This window comes from Mustela putorius, unplaced genomic scaffold (genome assembly GCF_011764305.1).
Source record: "Mustela putorius furo isolate JIRA1106 unplaced genomic scaffold, ASM1176430v1.1 tig00000759_pilon_pilon_pilon, whole genome shotgun sequence".
NCBI classification, from domain to species: domain Eukaryota; kingdom Metazoa; phylum Chordata; class Mammalia; order Carnivora; family Mustelidae; genus Mustela; species Mustela putorius.
The window spans coordinates 10,647,247-10,673,175 of record NW_025421467.1 but is presented as its reverse complement, the minus strand read 5'-3'; the positions used below and the strand labels follow the sequence as shown (position 1 = coordinate 10,673,175).

The window sequence follows — 25,929 nt, the reverse complement described above, 5'->3', positions numbered from 1 at the left end:
GGGCACCATAGACACTATTTGTTGAATGATTAAATGATCGAATAAATAAACACATGAAGTCATTTTATCATAATAGACCAGCAGACTCACATTCTTACACATGCAACATACATACATACACATTCACATAGATCTGTAAATACATATATGCAAAATTTACATTTAAAAATTCATTTAAAATAAAACTACGTTAGAGTTTAAATACTTAGTCCCAGAATCAAAATGTCATTTTTGAAAATGCAATAGTAATTACTGGGCAAATTTCTGACATTCAAAGATTTTAATAATTTACTTATGTTAATTACTTTTGAAAAATCCCAAATTTTTAGATTGTGATCATGACTGAGGATGTTTCAGCACATTACTCTAAACTTGTTCAATTATTCATATAACTGAGAAGTAAGTATTGTGTGGAGGATTCCTCTACTTCACTTTTCAAATGAAAAGAGATACTTACTCAGAGCTTGGGAAAATGAAAATGTTAATCTACTGATAATAATCCTCCTTCCTATAGTAACATCCCCGTTTATTGGAATTTCAGCATGTATCTACATGGTACATCCCATAATCTTGCATTTTTGTAACTTCTGACATACGTGTGCATGTGTTTATAAATAATTATTGCATCTGATGGTTATGAATATCTTGTTATATGATCCATTATGTCACTTCTTTCTCTCTGTTTTCTAGGTAACATTGTTATAATATTAGATGACTATGCCAATATCAATTTTGTCTGCTTTTTTCTTTAAAAATATTTTAAAATTAAAGCAACAGTACAGTGTAGAAGCAGGTAGCAATAACTTTGATGTTGATTCATGTGCCAAAGACAAATGACTTTGTTTTTCCAGATTTTGTTCAAGGAGTTTCCCTGTATCTAGATTTTTTTATGACATTTTTAAAACGTTAGTTTTGCTACTGTCCTCTAATACTAAGAAAATATTTCCTGATGTAGAACAAAGCAGCACACTTCAGTAGTACCCTCATGAAAAAAATTAGTTCTTTAAAATTACATGAAACTAGACCATTTTTACTTAAAAACTTTAAGTATGTGTTACCTTACAGAACAAAACCTTCCTCCAAAGGAAGAGAAATAAATTCTATGAACACAGAAAGGAGTTTGAATTATGTTTGACTAGATGAGGAAAACAACTGAGAGGAGAAATTTCAATTTATTTTAATATTGCATTTAAGTGACCTGCTTTGCTTCACTAAGTCCAGGAAAGTAAAAGTAAGCATGACAAATGAAGTAGGATTAAAATATCCCTCTATCTTATAAATACAAATCTATGTCAAAATATGACAATATTTTAAATTTTTTTCTTTAAGAGAAAATTTAGAAAATAGAACACACATGCAAAACATGATCCATTTATCATTGTACTCATCCACATAATAACATCAACTGCAGCCATCATGCCAATAGTCAATGACAGATGGCATGTGATATAAAGAAATCTAGTTATATACTTCTATATCATATAAAATCTGCCATATTAAAAAGATTTTGCTCATATTAAAGCTACTTCTAATTTTCTCTGCCAGAGCAAGCAATTTATTTGGCAGCATGTTTGATGAGAGCAATTAAATTCCCATCTTTCCAGGATGGTAGCATCTTTCATGGACAAGACATACAACTTCAAACAAAAGCACCAAATGAAATGAAAGGAAAGGGGGGGAAAAAAAGTCAGTTACGTAAGTTTTCACCAAACTAGCTTTTTGTCTCCAGCTGTCAAAATATAACAATTTTAATTACTTTCTGATACTTTCTGAGAATACCACTCTACATGGAAAACAGACAAGCAAACAACCAATAGGAAAAAAAAGTCATAGTCATTTTCATTTCTATAGAGATCCTTGAAGGATATCTAGCAAGCCCACCTTACCTGCTACATCAGAGGTCAGAAGGCAGATGGCTAATGACAAGAGGTCAAATGGTTTGTATAAGGATTCTTTGAGTTGCAAGTATCAGCAACTCACTCAGGCAGTCTTACATGATGGGGATATGTGATATAGCTGCAATGCTCATTAGGCGGGAGACACTCATAGGAACCAAAACAATAAATTTTAAATTATCTAAGATCCATGTAGCTCTCATCTTTTTGCTCCAAAACAGTAAGAGCAAGAGTTTGTAAATCTTGATTTTAATGCACCTCCATTAACATGGCTTAGGTATTCACTACGTCCTGGCTTCTCTCAGGGTGTTTTTTGACCTGTTATACTTCTACCAGCGAGGCTACCCTTTATTCTGTGTATTATTTTCTCTCCTCCATCAGTTTCTTCTTAAACATTCACTAGCCATTTGCTTCCTCTGGGCTTCTTTATATTTCTAAGTATCAACAGTCTCTGCCTAACTAATGTTTCCTCATGGTCTCTCTCTGCCTGATGACCTTTCCATTATGTTCCCATAGCTTTCGCCTGATCATCTCCTTATTTAATCATTCAAGTTCCCAAGAAACAAAACCTGATTTACCTGAGTGATCTCTACTCTTTAGAAAACAGGGCTTTCCATACCAATTTATAGGCCTCTGCCCACTACTGATTTCATTGGCTATGACAAAGGAGAGGTTAGAAATGGGGATGAGTAACATGGAAACCAAAGTTTCCCCTGCCTAGGGAATGTGTGCACAGAAGCTTCCATTTGTTAGGAACTATATGTGAAGGTACATAACCAACATCTTCTACTCCCTTTATATGTATGATCCATACTCTTTCTAAACTGTAATGGACACTATTCTCTCTACATAATCTACTTTTTCCATTTCTACATAGATTTCCTTCCTATTCCTTCTGTTTTAGCAATCTTCCAATTCTCATTTCATTTCCCCTGGTTGAAATTCAATTATATATTCAGTGTCCATTCTTAAAGTCCATTCTCAATGAAGTCCACCTTATTTCTCTTAGCATTTCCTTCTAATTTTTTGCCATTTATATTCTTATACTGCAGATATTTGTGTACTTCACTTCCTAATTTATATTTTAACTTTTTTTTTTTAAGGTATGGAGAATGTTTATCCCCTCTTTATATCCCAAACCCCACCTAAGCAAATGCTGTATATTCAGTTTCCAGAAAATCCTTACAGAATAAATTCATTCAACCAGACCAAAAAAAAAAAAATGTTTATTACACTATTGTAAGCTCTGTGGACACAGCAGTGAGCAAAAGAGGCAAAAAACCCTCCTCTCTTGGAAGTGACATTCTATTAGAGAAAATAGGTAAGTAAATGGGTAGTATGAGAGTGGTGGTTATTGTTATGAAGAAAAATAAAGCAGGGAAGAAAAGTGCTGGGAGTTAGGTGGTAGGTTTTTTTTTGTTGTTGTTGTTGTTTTGTTTTTTTGTTTTTTTTTTTTTAGATTTTATTTATTTATTTGACAGACAGAGATCACAAGTAGGCAGAGAGGCAGGCAGAGAGGGGGGGGAGGCAGGCTCCCCGCCAAACAGAGAGCCCAATGCAGGGCCCGATCCCATGACCCCAGGATCATGACCTGAGCCGAAGGCAGAGGCTTTAACCCACTGAGCCACCCAGGTGCCCCTAGGTAGTAGTTTTAATAGAGTGGCCAGGGAACTGCTCACTGAGAAGGTGACCTTTGTGCACAGACCTGATGGAGGGAGCCAAGGGGGCTCCATCTGAAGGAAGAGCACTCTAGGTAGAGGAAATAGGAACGTGCAAACACTCACAGGCAGAAGCATGCCTGACACGTCCAAGAAAGAGCAACAAGGTCATGGAGATGGAAGAAGGGGAAGAGTTTTGTAGGAGCTGAGAACAGGGAGGTCTGTGTAGGGGATGAGGTTCGGGTAGGGTCTTAGAAGAGCTGGTAAGGTTTTTGGTTTTTCCCAGCAGAGGAGTGTTAAGATTTTACTCACAAGAATCACTTTGTTACATTCAAAAGAGACTAAATAGGGCCAAAAATAGATGCTAGTGGGAGGCTCCTGTTAACAATCAAGTTGAGAGATGATGTGGCTTAGACTAGGAAAGTATCAGTAGAAATGGGAGAAGTGCTCAGATTCCAGATATAATTTAAAGGTAGAGTTAACAGATTTAGCTGACAGATCACACAGTTGGTGTAAGAGAAAAGAAGAAGATTTAAAAATTATTTCCAAATATAATGGCCTACGTAACTGGTGGGAATGGAATTGCCATTTGCTGAGTCAGGGAAAATTACAAAAAAACAGGTTTGTTGGGAGCATAGAATCAGGATTTCAGTATGAGCTAGGTGTAAAAATGTACATTTCAGAGGAGAGAGCCAAACACTGAAATATAAATTCGGAAGTTATCAGATTATAGATAGCATTTAAAGTCACAAGAATTAGATAAGATCACCTGAGAAAAGAATATAGAGAAAAAAATGAGGAATCTAAGACTTTCCAAAATGTAGAGATGTGTTCATTTAACGGTACTCATCATACTAATCTCTATTAAACTTCCCATTTTACAGGTGAGGAAAATGAAGTACATAAAACATAGATGCCTGTTGTCTAACTGCATTTTCTATACTCGAAAATAGCAGGAGCTGAAATTCAAACCTGTGTATCTGGCTTCAGAGCTGCTCTTAACCACCATTTTATTTTATATCTCCATGAGTATAATCTATACACTGCCCAATGCATAGTAGATATTCAGTAAGTTTTCACTGAATTGGAATGTAGTGCATCAGCAACAATTTTACTCCTAAATCTAGAAGTAAGCCTTCATCAAACAGCACTTAAGCAGTTTGGAAAAGCATCCATGAAGCCGAAAAGAAATTTTCATGTGGGCAAGGTGGGACGGTCAAGGCAGTAATTTAGATCATTTACAGGTAGAGTAGTCACAGCTGTTGTATCCCCTCCTGGCTACTCTAAGATTACCAAGCAAAACCCAAAAGCTTCAGAAACAGTCCAAACACAGACCAGATACTTAACACCCATTTCCTTGTTCAAATGCCCCATATGCTGGACTCTGATTAGCTCTTTTGGCACCGGCACACAAACTAATCCAGGCTGGTTGCTTTCTGGCTTGTTATGTTCTGTAACAGAGCACAGACTCAAACAAAATGAACTAGTTCAATGCCAAAACTCTTCTGATCTTCCCATTTTAGTCAACAATATAGAAAATACAGAGACAAAGTTTAGATTTCACTGGGTGCTGCAGAACGGTTCCTGGGATGCTTTTACTAACTCTTAGAGGCTTAGAGGTCATAAGTACTTTAGCTTCTTTTTTCTAAATTAGCCATAATTTTATATAAGCCAGGAAGAGAAGAAAGGATACCACTTAGTGGGGATTCCTGGGTGGCTCTGTCCTCTGCCTTCAGCTCAGGTCAAGTTCTCAGGGTCCTGGGATGGAGCCCGCATCGCACTCCCTGCTCAGCAGGGAGTCTGCTTCTCCCTCTACCTTACCCCCCTGCGCCCCACTTGTGTTCTTACTCTCTCTCTCTCTCTCTCGAATAAATACACAAAATCTTAAAAAAAAAAAAAAAGTGGGGGGAAGACCATTTAGTGTTGTGAGGAAATGAACCAGTGTATTCCTGGCCCTAGTGAAATCCACTGTTGTATGTAAAATAGCCAATGGTTACTGGGATATTGGTGCTTCCTCCTGGATCTAAACTCACAGGTCCCTGAGGTGCACAGTGGGGTTTTAAGGTGTTGCTTATCCACACTGCATGGATGTGTCAGCTTCAGCAAGAGACCAAAACACAGGCCTTTTATAAGTGTCCCCACTCTACTTTTCCCCCTCTGCCCTCCATTCCCACACAGGAGCTCTTTGTCCATTCATCAGATTAATAGTAGCTTCCATGTGCTCCTTCTCTCTCAAGGCTGTTACATTAGAAGAGATTATATATTACATTGGCTTATCTTAAGTCAGTCAAAGTAATGAGAGATTTAATTAATACTTTATTGGCTGCTTTATCACACTAAGGAAAATAAACTTAATAAGTCATACGTTCTTCTGATTAGTTGCCCTGACCTATGTTTTTAATTCACAATGTGATTTAAGACAAACATATTTACTTACATACACTCTAGCCAACGCTCCTGTTTTATTAAATGTTTTTATAAAACATTTGGTTTTATTCTGTGGTTTAAAACTTTAATGTGTAGATTTAGTTAAGATTTTTTTTTCTTATTTAAAAGAAAAATTATGGTTTATGTGAACATGTGGGATTACTTTGAATACTTTCTAGTTGATATTCATGATTTGGTGATTGTTTTCATAAAAATGCTGTACTCAGAGGCACCATTCAAAAGCATTCTGGGGGTAGGGGTGCCTGGGTGGCTCAGTCATTAAGTATCTACCTTGGGCTCAGGTCATGATCCCAGGGTCCTGGGATTGAGCCCCGCATCTAGCTCCCTGCTCCGAGGCGGGAGTGGGGGGGGGCAGGTGCTGCTTCTCCCTCTCCCACTCCCTTTGCTTGTGTTCCCTCTCTCCCTATTAAATAAAGAAAGAAAATCTTTAAAATAAAATAAAAAGCATTCAGAAAATGTTGTTACTGTGTCATTAACTATCATTTATATAAACTTTAAATGACATATTCCTGACCTAAAAACCAAATATATCAGTATAAATTCATTTCTTTACAGTGCAAAATGGCCATTTATTAGTTTCCTTTAAGAACTCCTGTGTCAGATACAGAGTTACATTTAGCCTGATGTTGATTTTTTTGACCCATATATAACTAACTATAACCCAGCTGTCAAAGAAAGCAAACCAGATCTAAACAACAATTACTTAATTTCTAACGATATCTTTAAAACCTTTAACTTCCAGCACCTAAACACAACTGTAAAGACCTTTCTTAAGCAGTGTTGAAATTCTCACTATTTGCTTCTAAAAACAAGCTGGTTAGATTGCTAGATATAAAAACATAATGTGCTCATTATATATTTATAGAATGTAGCTTCATTTATATATCAGAAGAGCTTCCCCCCGCGAAATGGCTCTCTAGTACTTGTGACAACACAATTCTTAGATAAAAGCATACACTTAAGAAAGATGAGCCAGTAGTCAAAAAATCTGAAGTTCAGGTATCCTATCCAAGTCCCCTCATTTGCATAGGGAAGTAATATGTCAATGCTGTTTTTATAAAATAATCAGATATCTAGATATGTTTATACTCTGATAGTAAATAGCAGAAGAGATTAATTTAGCTTTGGAAGTCAATATAAAAATTCATTTTGCCACATAATGTGATATTATTTACCCAATGTGTAACACCCTGAATATTGATAAAAATCTTGATAAATATGTCCATTTTCTACACACATACACATGGAGGTAGAACATACTTACCTACCCATCCCCCCAAAAAATAATTTTTTTTTTCCTCTGGACAAAAATAAGAAAAAAGGGAAAAAAGGGGTGATTTTTAAAATGTTTAATTCATTCTAAACCTAGAGAAATATCAGCTTTAGATAGCCTAACAATTATCACTGCCTAAACATAATAAATACTACCATGATTATAGTAGTGACTAAAGACTCCAGCAACTGCAAAAGTTCCTTCAGGCTCAAAAAGTTTAGAGTAAAAAGCATGGTTTGAAGTGCTCCCTAAAATTAGTAACTACCGTGCAACTCTTGCCAATGCTTGCTGACAATGCAAGTGTTTAGAGACATGTTTCTTATTCCTTATTTGTGGTAGCTAAGCACCTTACAGAACATGTGTGGAAATCTGATATACTCAAAGGACCAACTATGTTTATCACACCATAATTTGTCTTACTAAAAACACAAACTTTAGATTCAAATATGCTAATTGTTCAGCTGAATAACAATTGTTTACTAATTACGTTTTATAGAAAAAATTTCTAGATTGAAAGTACAGGACACAGAAACATAGAAATTCTCACACAAGTTACACAGAAAAGAGATATTTAATACCGGGTTGGGGCATGAAATAGAAATGATGATACAGGACATGCAAATGAGTCTACAGATGTTAATTTAAGACAATATAATGCAAAGTGCAACCACTTGCAAAAGCCCATGAATTAATTGCCTACCTTACTATGTAAAGCTTATAAAGCTAGAGTTTAATGGTTTCAGTAAAAACAAATAGGAAATTCCATGTGTTTGAGAGAGCCTCAGAATTATATTCAATTAATGGAATTAAAGAATAGAAAGTCATTTATATTTTCTATGTGAAATCATGGTTCAACTAAACACAAATGATGCAATATGCAAAAGAAGAAAATGATGACATCTTCACGTATGTTTGCTTTCAGGTAAATAAAAGATATATTACCTGATGTGCAATGGTTGCCCCCAAATGTCTCAAAAACTACTAAACAGAAATAACATAAAGCTTATGGATATAGAATACAATTATTTACACTTGATACTATTGCATACACTTATTTTTTCTGAAATTTTAATTAATTAAATCACATTTTCAGAAATTCATGTCTAATTTTTGTGCCTGTACTTAATTAAAATTCTGGTCTATGAGCAAAAAAAGAGTAGAATAGTATTACACTCATGAATTATATATATTGGATTCATGTAATATTATCTACTACAATGCTATTGCAATGTTACCATTTGTATAATAGGAGAACTTAATTGGTTGAGGCTTGGGGACAGTTTCATTGTGTTCCATCTCTTATCTTTGAAAATAATGAAAATAAAGTGACATATATTGCAAACCAGAAATAGTAAAATTATTCTAAAATGATAAAATATATGGTAATATTAAATAATATCAGGTGCAACATATTTGCATCTGAAAAGTCAACTCTTCATAATTTTATGGAAGTGCTTATTTCAATCTATTTTTCCCCAGCAAATAATAAAGAGCATCATTCCTCAAAAAATGAATATAGGAATTATTTATTAAATATAAATATTATCTTAAATTACCAGTCTAAAATCCTAACATTAGCTAATAATAATAATAATGATATTTTAATACAATTATCTGATATTGTACATCTTAGATTAAAAAAAATGTAGTCTTAAACTCAGTGTTCCAGATTCACACTTTTCTTCATTGAAACATCCAGTAAACCAGGTGTTATGACACATTTTATTAGCAGTCTGCTTTGCTTTGTGTTTACAAAAATAATCCTGAATATCTACAGTGAGTGGCAGCCCTAAGCCATGGAGACGAAAGTTTAAAAATGATCAGTGCAAAACTGAAAGCACTAATTGGCTATTTTCCAATGTTTCATTCTATTGCCATAGCATAATCTTATGTCCAAAAATTGGGTATGGAACTCTTCACTTACATGTCTTCCTTTTCTTCTTTTTTTTTTTTTTTTTAAGATTTTATTTATTTATTTGACAGAGAGAGCTCACAAGTAGACGGAGAGGCAGGCCGAGAGAGAGAGAGACAGACAGAGAGGGAAGCAGGCCCCCTGCTGAGCAGAGAGCCCGATGCGGGACTCGATCCCAAGACCCTGAGATCATGACCTGAGCTGAAGGCAGCAACTTAACCCACTGAGACACCCAGGCACCCTTCCTTTTCTTCTTAAAAAGTAAGTAAGTTATATTACATTAGAGCTCTTCATAAATATACATATTAACAGCTTACTCATACCACAATTGCTTCAATTGGAATTGAAACTCATCTTTACTGTTTTTAAATCTGCAGTTACTTTTTATTGCCCCTTATTTTTAAATAAATGGTTTGTATAACTCCTGCAATTTATCCTCAAAAATAGTATTTCCTTCCATTTTATGTACTATGGTCACCATAAGAAGTGAAATCAAGACTAAAATATTTTCACAGTATAAACAAAAACTTAGACTTAATTACAGAGAAACAACACAACATGTTGGGAACCACATGTAACTTACATAGATTTTCTTGGGGGCAGTGGGAGGGAGTCAACTAACTAGAATCTAGTTAGCATTTAATATTTTTCCATAATATTTTTATAAATTAAAGGACATTCTCTTTAGAATAACCTCTTAAACTCTACCAGAAAAAATGAGCAAAAAGAAAATTCCTTAGCTTTTTGTATTTCCTAATTTCCAATTTAAATATGATAAATACCGATTGCTAATTTGTATATGTTACTTAAGCATACCTGACAGAAAGGTTGTAAGTGGCATATAAAAAATGAACACCCTTCCAAAAATAAGTATATAACATGTAGAAGTCACATGTGGCAAAACAGATCTATCACAAGATTATTACATATTATGGCACAATGTGCCAGGCACTGTCAGCCCCAGAGATTTAGAAATAAATAAAACTTTGCAATTAGCTCACATATGAGTGAAGATGATAGAAATGCTCTAGAAGAAGGAAAAAAATGCATCATTGAACAAAGTGAATACTAGGGCTGATTCTCAGCACAATTTTTAAAGACAAGCATACATCTTCGGAACAGTGGCTTCTTTCAACAATTAACTTTGTTTCCTTGGACTATCTTTATCCCCATCAACATGCTGCTTCCTTGTTTAATGTGAAGAGTTAGATTATCTCTGACCAAAAATCCCACCAGCCCTGAACTCATCAGGTAAACTTTACAGTGGGAAAATATGCTACAGAACAGGATAAGAATAAATTTTTTTTTAAGATTTTATTTATTTATTTGACAGACAGAGATCACAAGTAGGCAGAGAGGCAGGCAGAGAGAGAGAGATCGGAGGAAGCAGGCTCCCTGCCAAGCAGAGAGCCGGACGCAGGGCTTGATCCCAGGACCCTGGGATCATGACCTGAGCCGAAGGCAGAGGCTTTAACCCACTGAGCCACCCAGGCACCCCAAGATAAGAACAAATTCTAACGTCTTCCTATACTCTTTCATGCCAAAGTACTTTAGTAGACAATACATCCACCAACACCTACCAGAACATCACCTCTACAACACAACAATTATCTGACTTAAAATGATTCTAAAGACAGAAACTGAAGCCAAGTATGAGGATGAAGTATCTATACTAGAAAATAATGCAGATGCTTTGGGACAGAAAATATCTTCCAGTAAATTTTGGATTATATTTAGAGAATCTCTACCTCTGTTTATTATTGAGTGACTCTAAAGGAGACATATACCTACAATAGATTTTCATGTCTAAAAAAAAAAATAAAATAATTAACTTTGGCCTCATTTTGATGGAAAGCATCTCTTATTCTATTCTTATTTGTTTCTACCTTTTTAATCATAAAATGAATTCACCTTTAGTTTAGCAAAAATATTTAAAATGTTTATAACATGTTGTATTATGAAAACTTTAAGTCAAATATTGGCTGCAAAAAAAAAAAACTCACACAACTAGATATTAGAATCTCAAACTCAGGAACACTTGTGGTAATAGAGAAGACTACTGGTATGGGGCAAGGGAAAAATATACTCTTTCAGAGTTAAATATAAGAAAAATAAAATCACCTAGACAAACCATTTAGCTATACTAACCAGGAAAAAAGAGGGAGGATTTGAATAAATAAAATCATAAATGAATATATTATAACTGATAACACACAAATACAAAGGATCATAAGAAACTGTGGTAAACAATTATATATTAACGAACTGGGCAACCTAGAGGAATGGATAAGTTCCAAGAAACATACAAACTTACCAAGACTGAATCATGAAAAAGTAGAAAATCTTAACAGACTAATTACTAGTAAGGAGGTTGAATCAATTATCAAAACCTCCTAACAAAGATAAGTCCAGGACTAGAGGGTTTCACTGCTGAATTCTACCAAATATTTAGAAAAGAATGAATACCAATTCTTCTTAAACTCTTCCAAAGAACAGAAGAGAGAAAATTTCCAGACACATTCTATAAGGCCAGCAATAACCTGATAGCAAAATCAGACAAACCCACTATCAGAAAAGAAAATTACAGGACAATATCCCTGATGAACACAGATGCAAAAGTCCTCAACAAAATACAAGCAAACCAAATTCAACAGTATATCAAAAGGATCATATACCATGATCAAGAGGAATTTATATAGTAAAAATTGTTCAATGCTGCAAATCAATCAATGTGACACACCATATTAACAAAATGAATGATAAAAACCATACGATTATTTCAATAGATCCAGAAAAATCATTTGACAAAATTCAGCATCCTTTCATGATAAAAACTCTCAGCAAACTGGGTATAGAGGGGATATACCTCACCATAATAAAGGTCATATATGACAAGCCCACTACTAACATCATACTCAATGGTGAAAAGCTAAAAGGTTTTCCCCTACGATCAGAAATAAAATAAGAATTCCCACTCTCACTACTTTTTTTCAAGACAGTACTGGAAGTTCTAGCCAATGATTAGCCAAGAAAAACAAACAAACAAATAAATAATGGCATCCAAATTGGAAAGAAAAAAGGTAAAGTCTGCATTTGCACATAACATGATATTAAATATAGAAAACCCTAAAGACCCATCAAAAAAAAAAAAAAAAAACTGTTAGGACTAACAAAGTTTTAGGATACAAAACCAAAACACCAGTTGTGTTTCTCTACAGTAACAGCAAATAATCAGAAAAAGAAATTAAGGAAATAATCCCATTTACATTGCATAAAAAAGAATAAAATACTTAGCAATAAATTTAACCAAGGAGGTGAAAGACTTGTTTATTGAAAACTATTAAGACATTTATGAAAGAAATTGAGGAAGACACAAAGTGAAAATATATTCCACACTCACGGAACAGAAGTATTAGTATTGATAAAATGTCCACACTAACCTAAAGTGATCTGTAGATTCAGTGTATCCCTTTCAAAATTCCAATGGGATTTTTCACAGATTTTTATTATTAAATGTAGGTTCCTTTTAAAAAAAAAATTTTATTTATTTGAGAGAGAGAAAGCACAAGAGTCGGGGAGGGTCAGAGGGAGAATCAGGCTCTCTGCTGAGCAGGGAGCCTAATGTGAGACTTAATCCTGAGACTCTGGGAGCATGACCAGAGCTGAAGGCAAACACCCAACTGACCAAGACACCCTTTTCACAGAAAATTTTAAAAGGCCCTAGAATTTGTACTGAACCACAGAAGACCCTGAAAAGCCAAAGCAATCATGAGAAGAATGAAGTTGGAAGCATCATACCTCTTGATTTCACAATTGATTATGAAATTAGAATAGTCAAAATAGTATGATATTAGCATAAAAACAGACACATAGATTCATGAAAGAGAACAGAAATAAGCCCATGCATATCTGGTCAATTGATTTATAACAAAGGAACTAAGAATACATAATGGGGACTAAGAATACCTTCAAAAAGGTGCTGAGAGAACTGAAGGGCTGCATGCGAAACAATAAAACAATGGGGCAAGTTCCTTGACATCAGTCTAACCAATGATTTTTCATTTTGACACCAAAGGCAAAGGCAATAAGAGCAAAAATAAACAAATGGGACTACATCAAATTAAAAAGCTTATACACAGTAAAGAAAACTATCAACAAAATGAAAAAACAACTTACAGAATAGGGAAAAATAGTGGCAAATCATGTATCTGATAAAAGCTTACATCCAAAGTATATAAATAACTCATATAACACAACAGCAAAATATATACCCAATTTTAAAATGGGCAGATGAACTAAATAGATATTTTTTTCCCAAAGAAGATATACACATGCACCAGAGATACATAAATAGTTGCTCATTACTAACATCAAAGAAATGCAAATCAAAACCACGATAAGATATCACATCACACCTGTTAGAATGGCTGTTATCAAAACACAAGCAATAACAAGGGTTGGCAAATATGTGAAGAAAAGGGAACCTCTGTGCACTGTCGGTAGAAATATAAATTGGTGCAGTCACCATGAAAACAATATGGAGGTTCTTCAAAAAGTTAAACATAGAGCTAATACATCATCCAGTAATCCCACTTCTGGGAATACATGCAAAGGAAGTAAAAACAAGATCTCAAAGAGATACCTCCAACCTTGTATTCATCGCAGCATTATTCACAATAACCAAGACATAATAATCAGGTAAGGATTCGTCTACGGATGAATAAAGAAGCTATGAAACACACCCATGCATACATACAGAGAATGGAATATTATTTAGTCATAAGGAAGAAGGAAATCCTGACATTTGGAAAAATATGGATGGACCTGGAGAAAATTATGCTAAATGAAGTTAAGTCAGACAGAGAACGACAAATACTGTTTGATATTGCTGATAGGTGGAATCTAAGGGGGCAGAACATACACATAGACTAGAATAGTGTTTACCAGGCTGGGGTGTGGGGAAATAGAGGAGATAGTAGTCTAAGAGTACAAACTCTTAGAAAAAAAAAAATAATAATATAAATAAAATAACACCATAGAGGAGAAAAAAAGTATCTAGAAAAAACATGCTCCTAAGTGTGATGACTTGTTTGCTGAATAGAAGGTTTAAGTGCTCTCCTTGGCTAATAAGGCTCACTTTTTAAAATTTTTTTTTTTTTTAAAGTAACTTCTAGATGGCTGGGTGGCTCAGTCAGTTAAGCTGCAGCCTTTGGCTCAGGTCATATCCCCGGGCCCAAAGATGGAGCCCTGCACTGGACTCCCTGCTCAGTGGGGAGTCTGTTTCTCCCTGTCCCCCTCCTAATGAGCTCTCTTTCTCTCTCTCAAATCAATCAATCTTTTTAAAAAAGTAACTTCTAAAAATGAATGAATCTAAAAGGGAATAGAAAGCATAAAAATAAGTATAAATTAGTAATCAAGTAGCAGTGTTAAGAACTACTATTGGAAGTAAAGTTTGATGTGGTAACAATATATAGTTTGGCACCATAAAAAAAGAAAACCAGATACAGAGAAGACAATAACGGACTTTTAAACATCTAAGTATAAATTTATCCTGATTTGTCCTTTCCCAATTTTCACACTGCTGTCATTATCTGCTGCTTGTAGAGCATCACCACAATTTGTTGAGTATTTATTACATTGCCAGGGGGTGTTTAAGTGATTTACACAGATCATCTAACTTATTATTTATATCTAGTTTATGCAGTTGATACTATAGCCCTATGTTCACAATTTAGAAAACTAAATTTTGCAGAGGTTGAATAACCTTTCCCAAACCACAATAGATTGTAGAAGTGGAAAGTCTAGGATTCAAACTCTAGGATTCAAGGTTGCACTCTGAACCACTACACTATTTTCAATGACCAAGGAAGAATATGATTAAGCTGTTTCTGCAAATTCTGGGCATCAGATCCATGTGGCACCCTTTCTTATTTCATCGATATCACTATCTGTAGCTGAAACTTTAGTGAGTCATGATAAACAAAGTTCATGAAGATTACTCTGAATTGGTAAGACATGTTTGCATCAAGCGTAAAGTATTATTTATTTAAGAAGTTAAAAAAGAAAGTAATTTAAAAAGATTTCAAGCAGTGGTATTTAAAATAAGTATATCCAGGCTTAAGGGATTACACCTTTAACTATCTAGGATTTACTCATCTTTCTAGAATTATTCCTTCTGCAAGAGTACAGTTGGCTAAAGATTTACTCTTACATCAGTTTTTTTTTTTAACATAAACAATTAGGGCTTTTGTTTAAATGCATGACTATTTGGTGATTCTTTGGCTAGAATATCAACATACAACAGAAATATGAGGAATTCACCAGACTATTATTTTTGAGTAACATATATGGAATATACTCAGAATATATATATATAAATTAGATCAATGTGATTGTATATCACTATATATCATCTATAAACACACTAAATATCTTTATAAGAAGTCAGCAATAAAGTTAAGCCACTCAGTTGTATTTCATTTGTATTTTATGAATTTACTAAGGAGATTACCTGTTACATATTTCAAGTTAGTATCCATAAAATAAATTTTGATTGCAATGGAATTCCATTTGAATCATAAAGTTTAGTATCTACTTAACTACTTTGAAAAGGTTTATTTAAAATAATAATTTCAGAGTGTAACTTTAAAAAAAGTACCTTATTATGAGCTTTGACCAGTTTGCTTAATTTTATTTCTCCCTTATATAATTTAAATGATTTAAATATTTTTCTTTAATAAGAAATGCCCAAAAGTAGATTTTATATATATATATATATAAAATTTTATTTCTCCCTTATATAATTTAAATGATTTAAATATTTTTCTTTAATAAGAAATGCCCAAAAGTAGATTATATATATATATATATATAGCATATAGAATATACACATACAGAATATGCGTTCCTTTCAAATTTCAGAAGCTTCTCCTTCATTGGTGTACACTCATAGCTAGGAATAGATATGAATGTTCAGGCTCTCAGTACAAGGCCTTTTCCACAGAGGGTCCTTGTCTTTGTAATTACCTCCTACTCCAGCTCTGTAAGAGTCTGTTGAAACACAGGATTCCAGGCAAATTGATTTTCATTGTGAGAAGGAACATAGTTGATGTATGAGGACTTCTGTTGCTATAGAATAATGGATTTTCATGCTGCACTGTTTTCTGTAGACTTTCATATGGGAATGAATGGGCTTGTATCAGGGTAGAAATCAAACAAATCTTTAAAAATAATTTTAAGTGACTGAAAGAAATCACCTAAACAAAGATGTCCTGAAGGCAAATTCTAATATCCTTCAAACTGTTCACTAGGTTATAGAACAAACTTATGGTGGGCGTTTGCATTGCATTGCATTTGAAGATTCCTAGAAGATTAAAATCCCCGGTAGCATCATTTACATCTTCAATTACATTTATTAGGCATCTACTTACAAATATATGCAATGCTAAGAATTCTGTGTAATAAGGGGCATAGGTATAGTCTATGTTTTAGAGAAGTTTGTTTAATAAAGTACATGAACAAAAGAAAGTTATATAACAGGGCTGGGCTCAAATCAGTATTTATTACTACAGCCAGTATTTCTTAATAAATAGTTAAAAACAATGTCTATGTAGGAGTGAGTTATAGGACAGATGGCCTACTAACAAAATAATAATAATAATGATGATGATGTTAGGAGTTGGCCAATAACAAATATAATCTTACATATTTGGTTTAAACCTAGCCCTCTATGTAAGTAATAAAACTCACAAGTACAAATAATAGTGGGCACTGTACTAAAGATATATTTTTAGCAATTATACTTTTTTTTAGCTTTTTATTGAGTATGGTACCTTTAAACAGCATAGAAATATCATTATGCTTCATATACTCACAAAATTATAATTTAGGTACCACTGGAATTTGCAGTAACTCAAAGACATTAAATATCATTCATATGCATCTGATGAGCTCCTTTTTTCCTCTTATAAAGATAAAAATTAGATACCTTCATTTTAAATGAATAAACTGCTTTTGGATTCTCATACTCATGAGAAAGTCTTCCTTCAAAGAAAACCTATTATATATGATCTATAGTAGAAGGAGGGAAAAAAGATGATCTGGAATTTCATTGGACGTATTTCTTTTCTTGTGTCATAAATGAAGAGATATAAATGTTTGTTAAAGAAATGAATGGAAGAAAAGGAAGGAAGGAAGGAAGGAAAGAAGGAAGGAAGGAAGGAAGGGGAAGTGAAGGAGGGAGAGAGGGAGGGAATGAAATAAAAAGCTAACAGACTTCAAGGAACAGTAAAACTCATAATCTTTAGGGCTAATATCAATCTCTGATTCCAGTCTCATCCACCCATATTGTATCTTCACCAATGCCATAAAAGGAGAAAGTTCTGGTTTACAATTTTTCAGTGAAAGGTTAAAAACTTTTTAAAATGTGAAATTTGATTACATCTGCATATCTCAGTCATCAGATTCTTCACAACTTTTGCAATGAAATAAACCTAACAGAAATGGCAGTCAGTATTGTAGGTATGTTTATTGTGCAGAGAACCACAAAGGATTTAGATAACCTTGGAGTTAGTCCTTGCTTCTGCCAAATTCATGTTAGAGTGTTGAACAGCAGCATGCCTCACAATATAGTACAAGTATATGAAAAGTAGATTTAAAAGTATAAAATACTTGAAAAATTAAAATGTATGTATTAGCTTTCTTAATTTGATCAGAAATGAAACTTAGATACAAAGTACTTCTTTTTTGGTTTACTAAGATAATGTATATTCTATAAAATTCTCTCTAGATTTCTTTGCAATTTTCAGTAACAAGAACCTTAAAGTTGAAACCTTTAAGACATATAGATTCTTTTTAAATTATGCTTCACGGTAACTATTTGCATTTGTTTTCTGCATCTGTAAATAATAACTTTATTTTTAATGTTGGATTAGTTTTCTTCTATTCACTTCATATATTATCTTATAATTACAATTAACTGAATTCCATTAGGAAATATCATTTTCAAAAATAAAGAGCAAAGTGACAACTGTAGAAGCAAATTCAGAAGGAACTAGAGTAAACACGTAATTGGTGAGTTAACGATTGATTTAGAATGGTGTGCACAACAAGTTGATGTTATGGAAAGAACCGACCTTGCCCTCCCACAAAATATCTCTGGGTACCTTTCTAAGAGGTAGAATTGTAACTCTGTTGAATAAGGTTTTCATTCCAACTCAAACATCTGCTATGTTTCTAAATTGTGATAAATGCAATGAAACAAATACATTTGCAGTTCAGGAGGGATTGAAGTGGTATGGTTTGAATCCTACTTAAAAAATTCAGATGGCAGCAGTAGAGCTAGACTTAAAATGATTCCAGAGAATAAGATGAAAAAGGTTATTCCATTTGGCCAGAATAGGAGGTTGGTGAAGAAAACATGTGTTATGAGAGAAAAAACAGAAAGCCACTAAGCAATAAAAAAGTAACATCAGTGTGGAGATTAGATATAAATTTAGAAAACAATGAAAAGCTCCTGTAATCTCTTGAAAAAGGTAGTGACACGGTAGGGTCATATTTATGAACTTCAATGAAGCTTGAAATAAGATAGAATATGAATGAACAAGAATAGGTATAAGGAGGTATAAAATAAACAGATCCCATCACTATTATCATCAACAAATATTTAAGGTGCCTAGTACTACCATATGCAGGGCACCATGCCCACTCAGAAAATACAATGCAATACACGTTCATAGGTAAAACAATTTCCACCCTTCAAATTGACAATACACTAAAAATCACAGAACTACAGTTTGTTTTTTAAAAAAACTCCCAAGGCAACTTTTATATTATAAACCTATATACATGTTCACAAATCTATAATAATTTTTTTTCTTGTACTACTTATTCTCATTGATAGATAAATAGAAGAATTTTGAAGTGGCAGATAAGAACAGAGGACAAAAGTAACAGAAGGTCTTTTGGTTATGCCAAAGATAATTGAAATTTTTTCAATTTTAGGTTGAAAGACTATACTGCGGAAAGATATCTTAGTAAAGTTTGTTTGTTTTTTAGTTTGACTCAGTGGGTTAAGCCACTGCCTTCAGCTCAGGTCATGATCTCAGGGTCCTGGGATCGAGTCCCGCATCGGGCTCTCTGCTCAGCGGGGAGCCTGCTTCCCTTCCTCTCTCTCTGCCTGCCTCTCTGCCTACTTGTGATCTCTCTCTGTCAAATAAATAAATAACATCTTTAAAAAAAAATTCAGTTACCAGTTTCTTTAAATAAAACAAAAATGTGATACTAAAAACAAAATCTTAAGGCATAATTTTCTTTCTTAAACGTGTGGAAATAAAAATTCATTCAAAGGTATAAGGCAAACGGCACACTTGGTGAGGGAGAAAGTAGCACAAAGGTACATGTTTTATGTAAAAGCAAACAAGTGGTTGTCAAAGACTTATGAGAAATATCTGTAGTATTAACTACAATTCCAAATAGTATGCAATGTTATTCTCTCAGAAGGAGAATATTTCTTTTAATACATCTGAAGTTTAATCCAATAATCATTCTGCCATCAGATGAAATTCAGTATGTCCAAATATACATTGAATGATTATCATACATATTATAAACAGTGATAAAACTTGGCTTATTTTAAGACAGGACACTTGTGTTTGCTTTTTGATAGTTATAAATTGATTAAATATAACCCCTAAAATAAAATAATAAACATTTTGTTTACTGGCCTGGAATTCCTTTTAGAAGTTTCTTCATTACATTTAAGCCTTCAATACACTTTTCTTTATAAAACGATTTGCTCACTGAGGAAAGAGGTAGCGTGATTAAATTTACAACACAATTTTCATTTGTTACTTAGGTGAATTGAATATTCCAAAGGAAAAAAATACATATGTGTGTGTATAATACATATATAATGCATAATGTTTTCAGAAATATGCTCATTTAGAAACTCTTCAAAGCAGAAAAATAAAAGAAATAAATTGCACTGATGAGTAAAGGCTGAAACTAACACTTTCTTTATAAATGTTGAGAAAAGTTTGTGCAAAAGTTACCAGTACTTTCTGTCTTCTAGGATGGAGACTGAGATCCAGCTAATCCCTTGCTGTCAGAGGGAACATGCTAGAGGCCCTACTTTTTATTCTGATATTCATAGACAGTACTTTTGGGGATGGCCTAAATACAGTGAAGTAAATCAAATGCAGATACCTTAGACAGAGATGAAAAGTGTTCTGCTTAGTAATGTAATTGGTGTATCTTTCAGAATAATCTAGCCTCCACAAATTTTAGATCTATTCCTCCTGAATCTTAAAAAAATCTAGATTTAAGTAGCTTCCTACCTGAAACATGATTGAGAGAATAGCAAATACTAGTAGAAGTATATTGGGAATGGAGATAAAACAACTGCAGGAGGGAAAGTACAGTCATGATGCTCTCCTCCCTCTACAGAGTGAATGGTAGGAACCATTGGGTAAAATACAACATGGATCAGAATGCTATTTTCCCATCCATGTATTACTCGAGACTGAACAATAGAGACTTTGAAAAATGTTATTTTGAACCAGCACTATCATGCTGCAGTCTTGGTACCAGATCACATACTAAAAGAACAATGGACCAGGAAATTCACCTGAAAGGAACCATCAGAGGAAGAAGGTAATCCAGATGATCAAAGTGACTGGGTTTAGAGGGGGGTAAGGAGGGGCTACCTAATCTCTTTAGAGTGACCGGTAATAAATGTGGTGATTGTTTGGTCAATTCTCCAAGGCAAGTAGATGTTTGAGAGCTATTTAAATTAAGGGGAAAACTGACTCCTGCCACGGGAGGCCAGCTGGAACTAGACAAAGAGGCACAGTGAAGAAATCTGGGCCCCGAGAAAAACTAATCCCAGTACCAGCATATCTTTTATCCAATTGTTCTTTCTTATGTTATTCTAAAGGCTCTGACTCGATTTACTAATGATTATGACTTTAGCTTCAGTTTTGTTGCAAAGAAGCAGGAAAGCATTATGCAAACTTTTGAAGTGTCCAACAAGAAAGTCACACCCATCCTACCTGGTTGCCAGCTTCCATCGGGAGTCACCAATGAGAGAGAGCTAAACCAGAAAAGCAGTCCTCTGGGGGTCACTGATAGTGGAGGCAGCATTTTTGTAACTAGATAAGAAAGACACTGAAGTACCTACATCAAGGACACATGAAGCAGAAAACTGGAAAGAAACCTCAAAAAGAGCTTAGGGGTGACTCAAGGGGATTTAATTAGCCCAGTGAGGGGTGAGCCTCAATAATCTGAATATATAAGTAAATGTGTCTTATTTTGTGTTCTGACTGAAAGGGATTCAAGATATGTATGTTCAAGTAATATACATATATCAGATATATATATATATAAAATATATATTGGATATATATAATGAAGTAATTTAGGGCAACATTCATAAATAGCATATTAAAACAGAAATATTGAATATTATATCTCCTGCATTACAATTTTTGGATCATTGGTTGTACTTTTCTTTTAATTGTTAAAGCTTATGCTTTGTGATTTTGGTAAAAGGAAATAATGGAAGACTAAAATATGTTAAAATCAGAAAGTAAAAAATAATAGCTGTTCAAGTCAGTCTCACAAAGTTTATGGAAAGGGTGTTTGGATAATATAGGTAAATAGGTATTCTAAAACTTAAAAATCATACAAATACAAAATAGTCCTATCATTTTAAAATTCTAATTTTAAAATTTATTATTTAGTGCCTTATATTTTTATAATTTATAAAACTTCTTTTAACTTTAGAAATTTAGATCTTTAGTCTTTCTTCTTAACTTTAAAATGAAAAGACTATGTGGAAGATAACTATGTGGGGGAGATAGGTTTAAAAAAAAACATTGCTTTTGGGGCACCTGGGTGGCTTAGTGGGTTAAGCCTCCACCTTCGGCTCAGGTCATGATCTCAGGGTCCTGGGATCGAGCCCCTCATCGGGCTCTCTGCTCAGTAGGGAACCTGCTTCCTCCTCTCTCTCTGCCTGCCTCTCTGCCTACTTGTGATCTCTGTTTGTCAAATAAACAAAATCTTAAAAAACAACAACAACAACAAACCTGCTTTTTCTGATAATGTAAGTACCTAAAGCATTGGAAAGCATCCAACTGAAGTTAAATTATTAAAACTAATGGTCTACATGTTATAGTATAGAACAACAGAATGTTTCAACAAATCTAAATAGAATTAACAAAATGTTTGTTGGAAACATGCTCTTCCTTTCATTTATAAATAAAATTATTGTATCAATCAAAAACAAATTACATTTTCTTCTCTCGGAATATGTGTTTTAAGTTTTTAAAAATCAGTAATGATTTGTTATTGACATTTTAAGATACTTAATGGAACCAAAAAGTTCAATTAACAAAAGATGCCCTGTTTACTAATGCACTAGCCTATCCCTCATGCCTAAATTGCTATTGTCTAGTTGATAGTGTTTAAAAGTACATAGAGCTACCCTATGACTCAGCAATTGCACTACTAGGTATTTAACCTAAAGATACAAATGTAGTGGTCCAAAGGGGCACATGCACCTGAATGTTTATAGCAGCAATGTCCACAATAGCCGAACTATGGAAAGAGCCTAAATGTCCATCAACAGATGAACAGATAAAGAAGATGTGGTATATATACAATGGAATACTATGCAGCCATCAAAAGAAATGAAATCTTGCCACTTGGAACGATGTGGATGGAACTAGAGCATATTATGCTGAGGAAAATAAGTCAATCAGCGAAAGACAATTATTATATTATCTCCCTGATATAAGGAATTTGAGAGGCAAAGTGGGGGGTTTGGGGACAGGGAATGAAAAATCTAAACAAGATGGGATCAGGAGGGAGACAAACTGTAAGAAACTCTTAATCTAGGGCGCCTGGGTGGCTCAGTGGGTTAAGCCGCTGCCTTCGGCTCAGGTCATGATCTCAGGGTCCTGGGATCGAGTCCCGCATCGGGCTCTCTGCTCAGCAGGGAGCCTGTTTCCTCCTCTCTCTCTCTCTGCCTGCCTCTCTGCCTACTTGTGATCTCTCTCTGTCATATAAATAAATAAAATCTTTAAAAAAAAAAAAAGAAACTCTTAATCTCACAAAACAAACTGAGGGTTGCTGGGGAAAGGGGGTGGGGAGAGGGTGGTTGGGTTATGGACATTGGGAAGGGTATGTGCTATGGTGAGTGCTGGGAAGTGTGTAAGCCTGATGATTCACAGACCTGTACCCCTGGGGCTAATAATACATTATAGGTTAATTTAAAAAAGTAAAAAAAAAAAATAGTATATATAGTATATAAATAGATGAAAATTAGGAATATGGTATTGTTTGGGGAGGAGGAAAGGACCAAGGATGAAAATTGATGTAAGCCTCGGAGATGTGGTAAGAGCAGCTCCCTATTAAATATATTCTATTTTTTTTTAAGATTTATTTATTTGTCAGAGAGAGCGAGTGCACATGCAAACAGGGGGAACAGCAAATGGAGGGAGAGACAGGCTCCTCACCGAACAAGGAGACCCATGCAGGACTCAATACCAGGACCCCAGGATCATGACCTCAGCCAAAGGCAGATGCTTAACCAAAGAAGCTACCCAGGCTTCCTATATTCTTTTTTTTTTTTTTAAAGATTTTATTTATTTATTTGACAGAGAGAGATTACAAGTAGGCAGAGAGGCAGGCAGACAGAGAGAGGAGGAAGCAGGCTCCCTGCTGAGCAGAGAGCCCGATGCGGGACTCGATCCCAGGACCCTGAGATCATGACCTGAGCCGAAGGCAGCGGCTTAACCCACTGAGCCACCCAGGCGCCCCCAGGTTAGGCGTTCCCACACCGGGAGTCGAACCCGGGCCGCCTGGGTGAAAACCAGGAATCCTAACCGCTAGACAATGTGGGAGCTTCCTATATTCTTGGTGTATTTACAACTCAGGCAGTTCATAAAGCTTCAGTCACCTTTTCTTGTTTCTACTAGTTTTATTATTTGTTTGTTTTTAGTCATCATTACACAGAATCAAAAAGAAAAGTACAGACCACACACTGATATTTGAATTCAAACAAATGAGAAGGAAATTATTCATTTGCTATAAAAAGCACTGTCTTAAGAACAAGAAGGAAAATATCATTTATTGAGTGTATGGCATTCACCTTAACATTTTACACATATGATTTCATTTAATCACTAAAACAACCCAGACAGATATGATGATTCCCACTTAACAGATGAGAAAATGGTTTTAGAGAAGAAACCTGCACCAAATCAAGCAGCTGTTAAGTACTCGGGTTGTATGATATACTCTCCGTTATGCCAGAGCTCTCCTGCTAAAGAAGGCACTATGCATCAAATAAAAATCAGAATAATAGCCTTCATTACTGTTTTTCTGAGGGAATTATGGCAAATCTAAATCATTTTAGTTTGTGGATATTTCTGAAAGCTGTCTTTCTAGGAACATGAGAAAATATATTAGACTTTCCCCCTTTCCACAGACATACATTGAGCTGAAATTAGAATAAGAACAGGCACAAAGCTATGGTATGGCCTTCTGTACTTCCCAGGCTAGTGGGAATGATCTCCATTCACTTCAAGGTAAGGTTAACCTCTACCAGTGTAACTTAGTTCAACAACAGTTAAGATAACTAACAAAAGAAAACAATACACACACAAACAACGTATCTTAAAAAAATGACTTCCTTCACCATTCACCCTTCTATAACTACCACTTAATTTCTCTCTCTTTCACAGCCAAATGTCTTCTAACAATATCCCGGATATATTCCAGTCTGATTTCTTTTACCCTACACTTCAGATTCATCTTCACTATGATTAGTAATGTCTATGAAGCTGCTAGCCATTGGATAATTTTTAGGTCTCTTTTTTGACTGTACAGCAGCATATGTTGTTGTTGATAGTATTTTCTTTCATGAAAATATTGTAATATCTCATTCACCTTACACCTTTGTCTTTGATGGCAAAGTCTCACTCACCACAACATCTCCTCAAAATTAACCAATGCCACAGGTTCTCAAGGCTTCATCTTAAGGACTCATCTGGCATTTACACCAAGACAATCTAAGCAACACCCCTAGCTTCACAACTGAAAAGTTATCAAATCAGGATGTCAAACTGTCTATGCAAATTGTGTAGCACAGAGGCACCTCAAATACTGTCAGAAAATGAATTCACCATCTTCCAAAAGTTTGCTCCACTTTTAAAACTTGACTGGTTGTGCTGGTGAGAAACCTGGGAGTCATCCCTAACATTTCTTGCCCCCAGTCACTCTTAGTAAGTCACCAAGTGCTATGGATTTGTCTCCTAAAATATACCTTGAATCTTTCAACTCGTCCCCAATTCTTCCACCACCACCCAGTACAACCTACCATGGTCTTTCACCTGGAATACTTTAATGGCCTCTAAGCTGGCTTCCTCACATCTATCCTTCCACCTTCCCGTATTTTCTTCAAAATGCAGCCAGAATGATCATTTCAAAATGCAATATAATCATGCCACTCTATTGTTTAAATCTTTCATTGTCACCTCACTGATCTTAGGATAGAAAACTGATTTCTTGACATCAATCACATTTTGAATAATTTGACCTACCTTGTCCCTGATTCACACCACCCCCTCCTCAGGCTCTTTGTTTCAGCTCCCAGGCTTGCTTCCAGTTCCTCAAATGTGCCAAGCTCCTTCTCTTAGAGCCACTGTGCAAGCTATGTTTTCTGCCCAGCTTTCTCTCCTC

At 34.6% G+C, this 25,929-nt stretch overlaps 1 protein-coding gene and 1 non-coding gene across 2 annotated transcripts in view; both read right to left on the bottom strand.

Annotated features, from left to right (window-relative positions):
* GRIK2 (glutamate ionotropic receptor kainate type subunit 2) overlaps positions 1–25,929 on the bottom strand; it is a 647,718-nt gene that overhangs the window by 439,170 nt on the left and 182,619 nt on the right. The window lies entirely within an intron of this gene.
* On the bottom strand, positions 24,018–24,089 carry TRNAE-UUC. Its single transcript has one exon. It is a non-coding gene; the product is annotated as a tRNA-Glu (tRNA).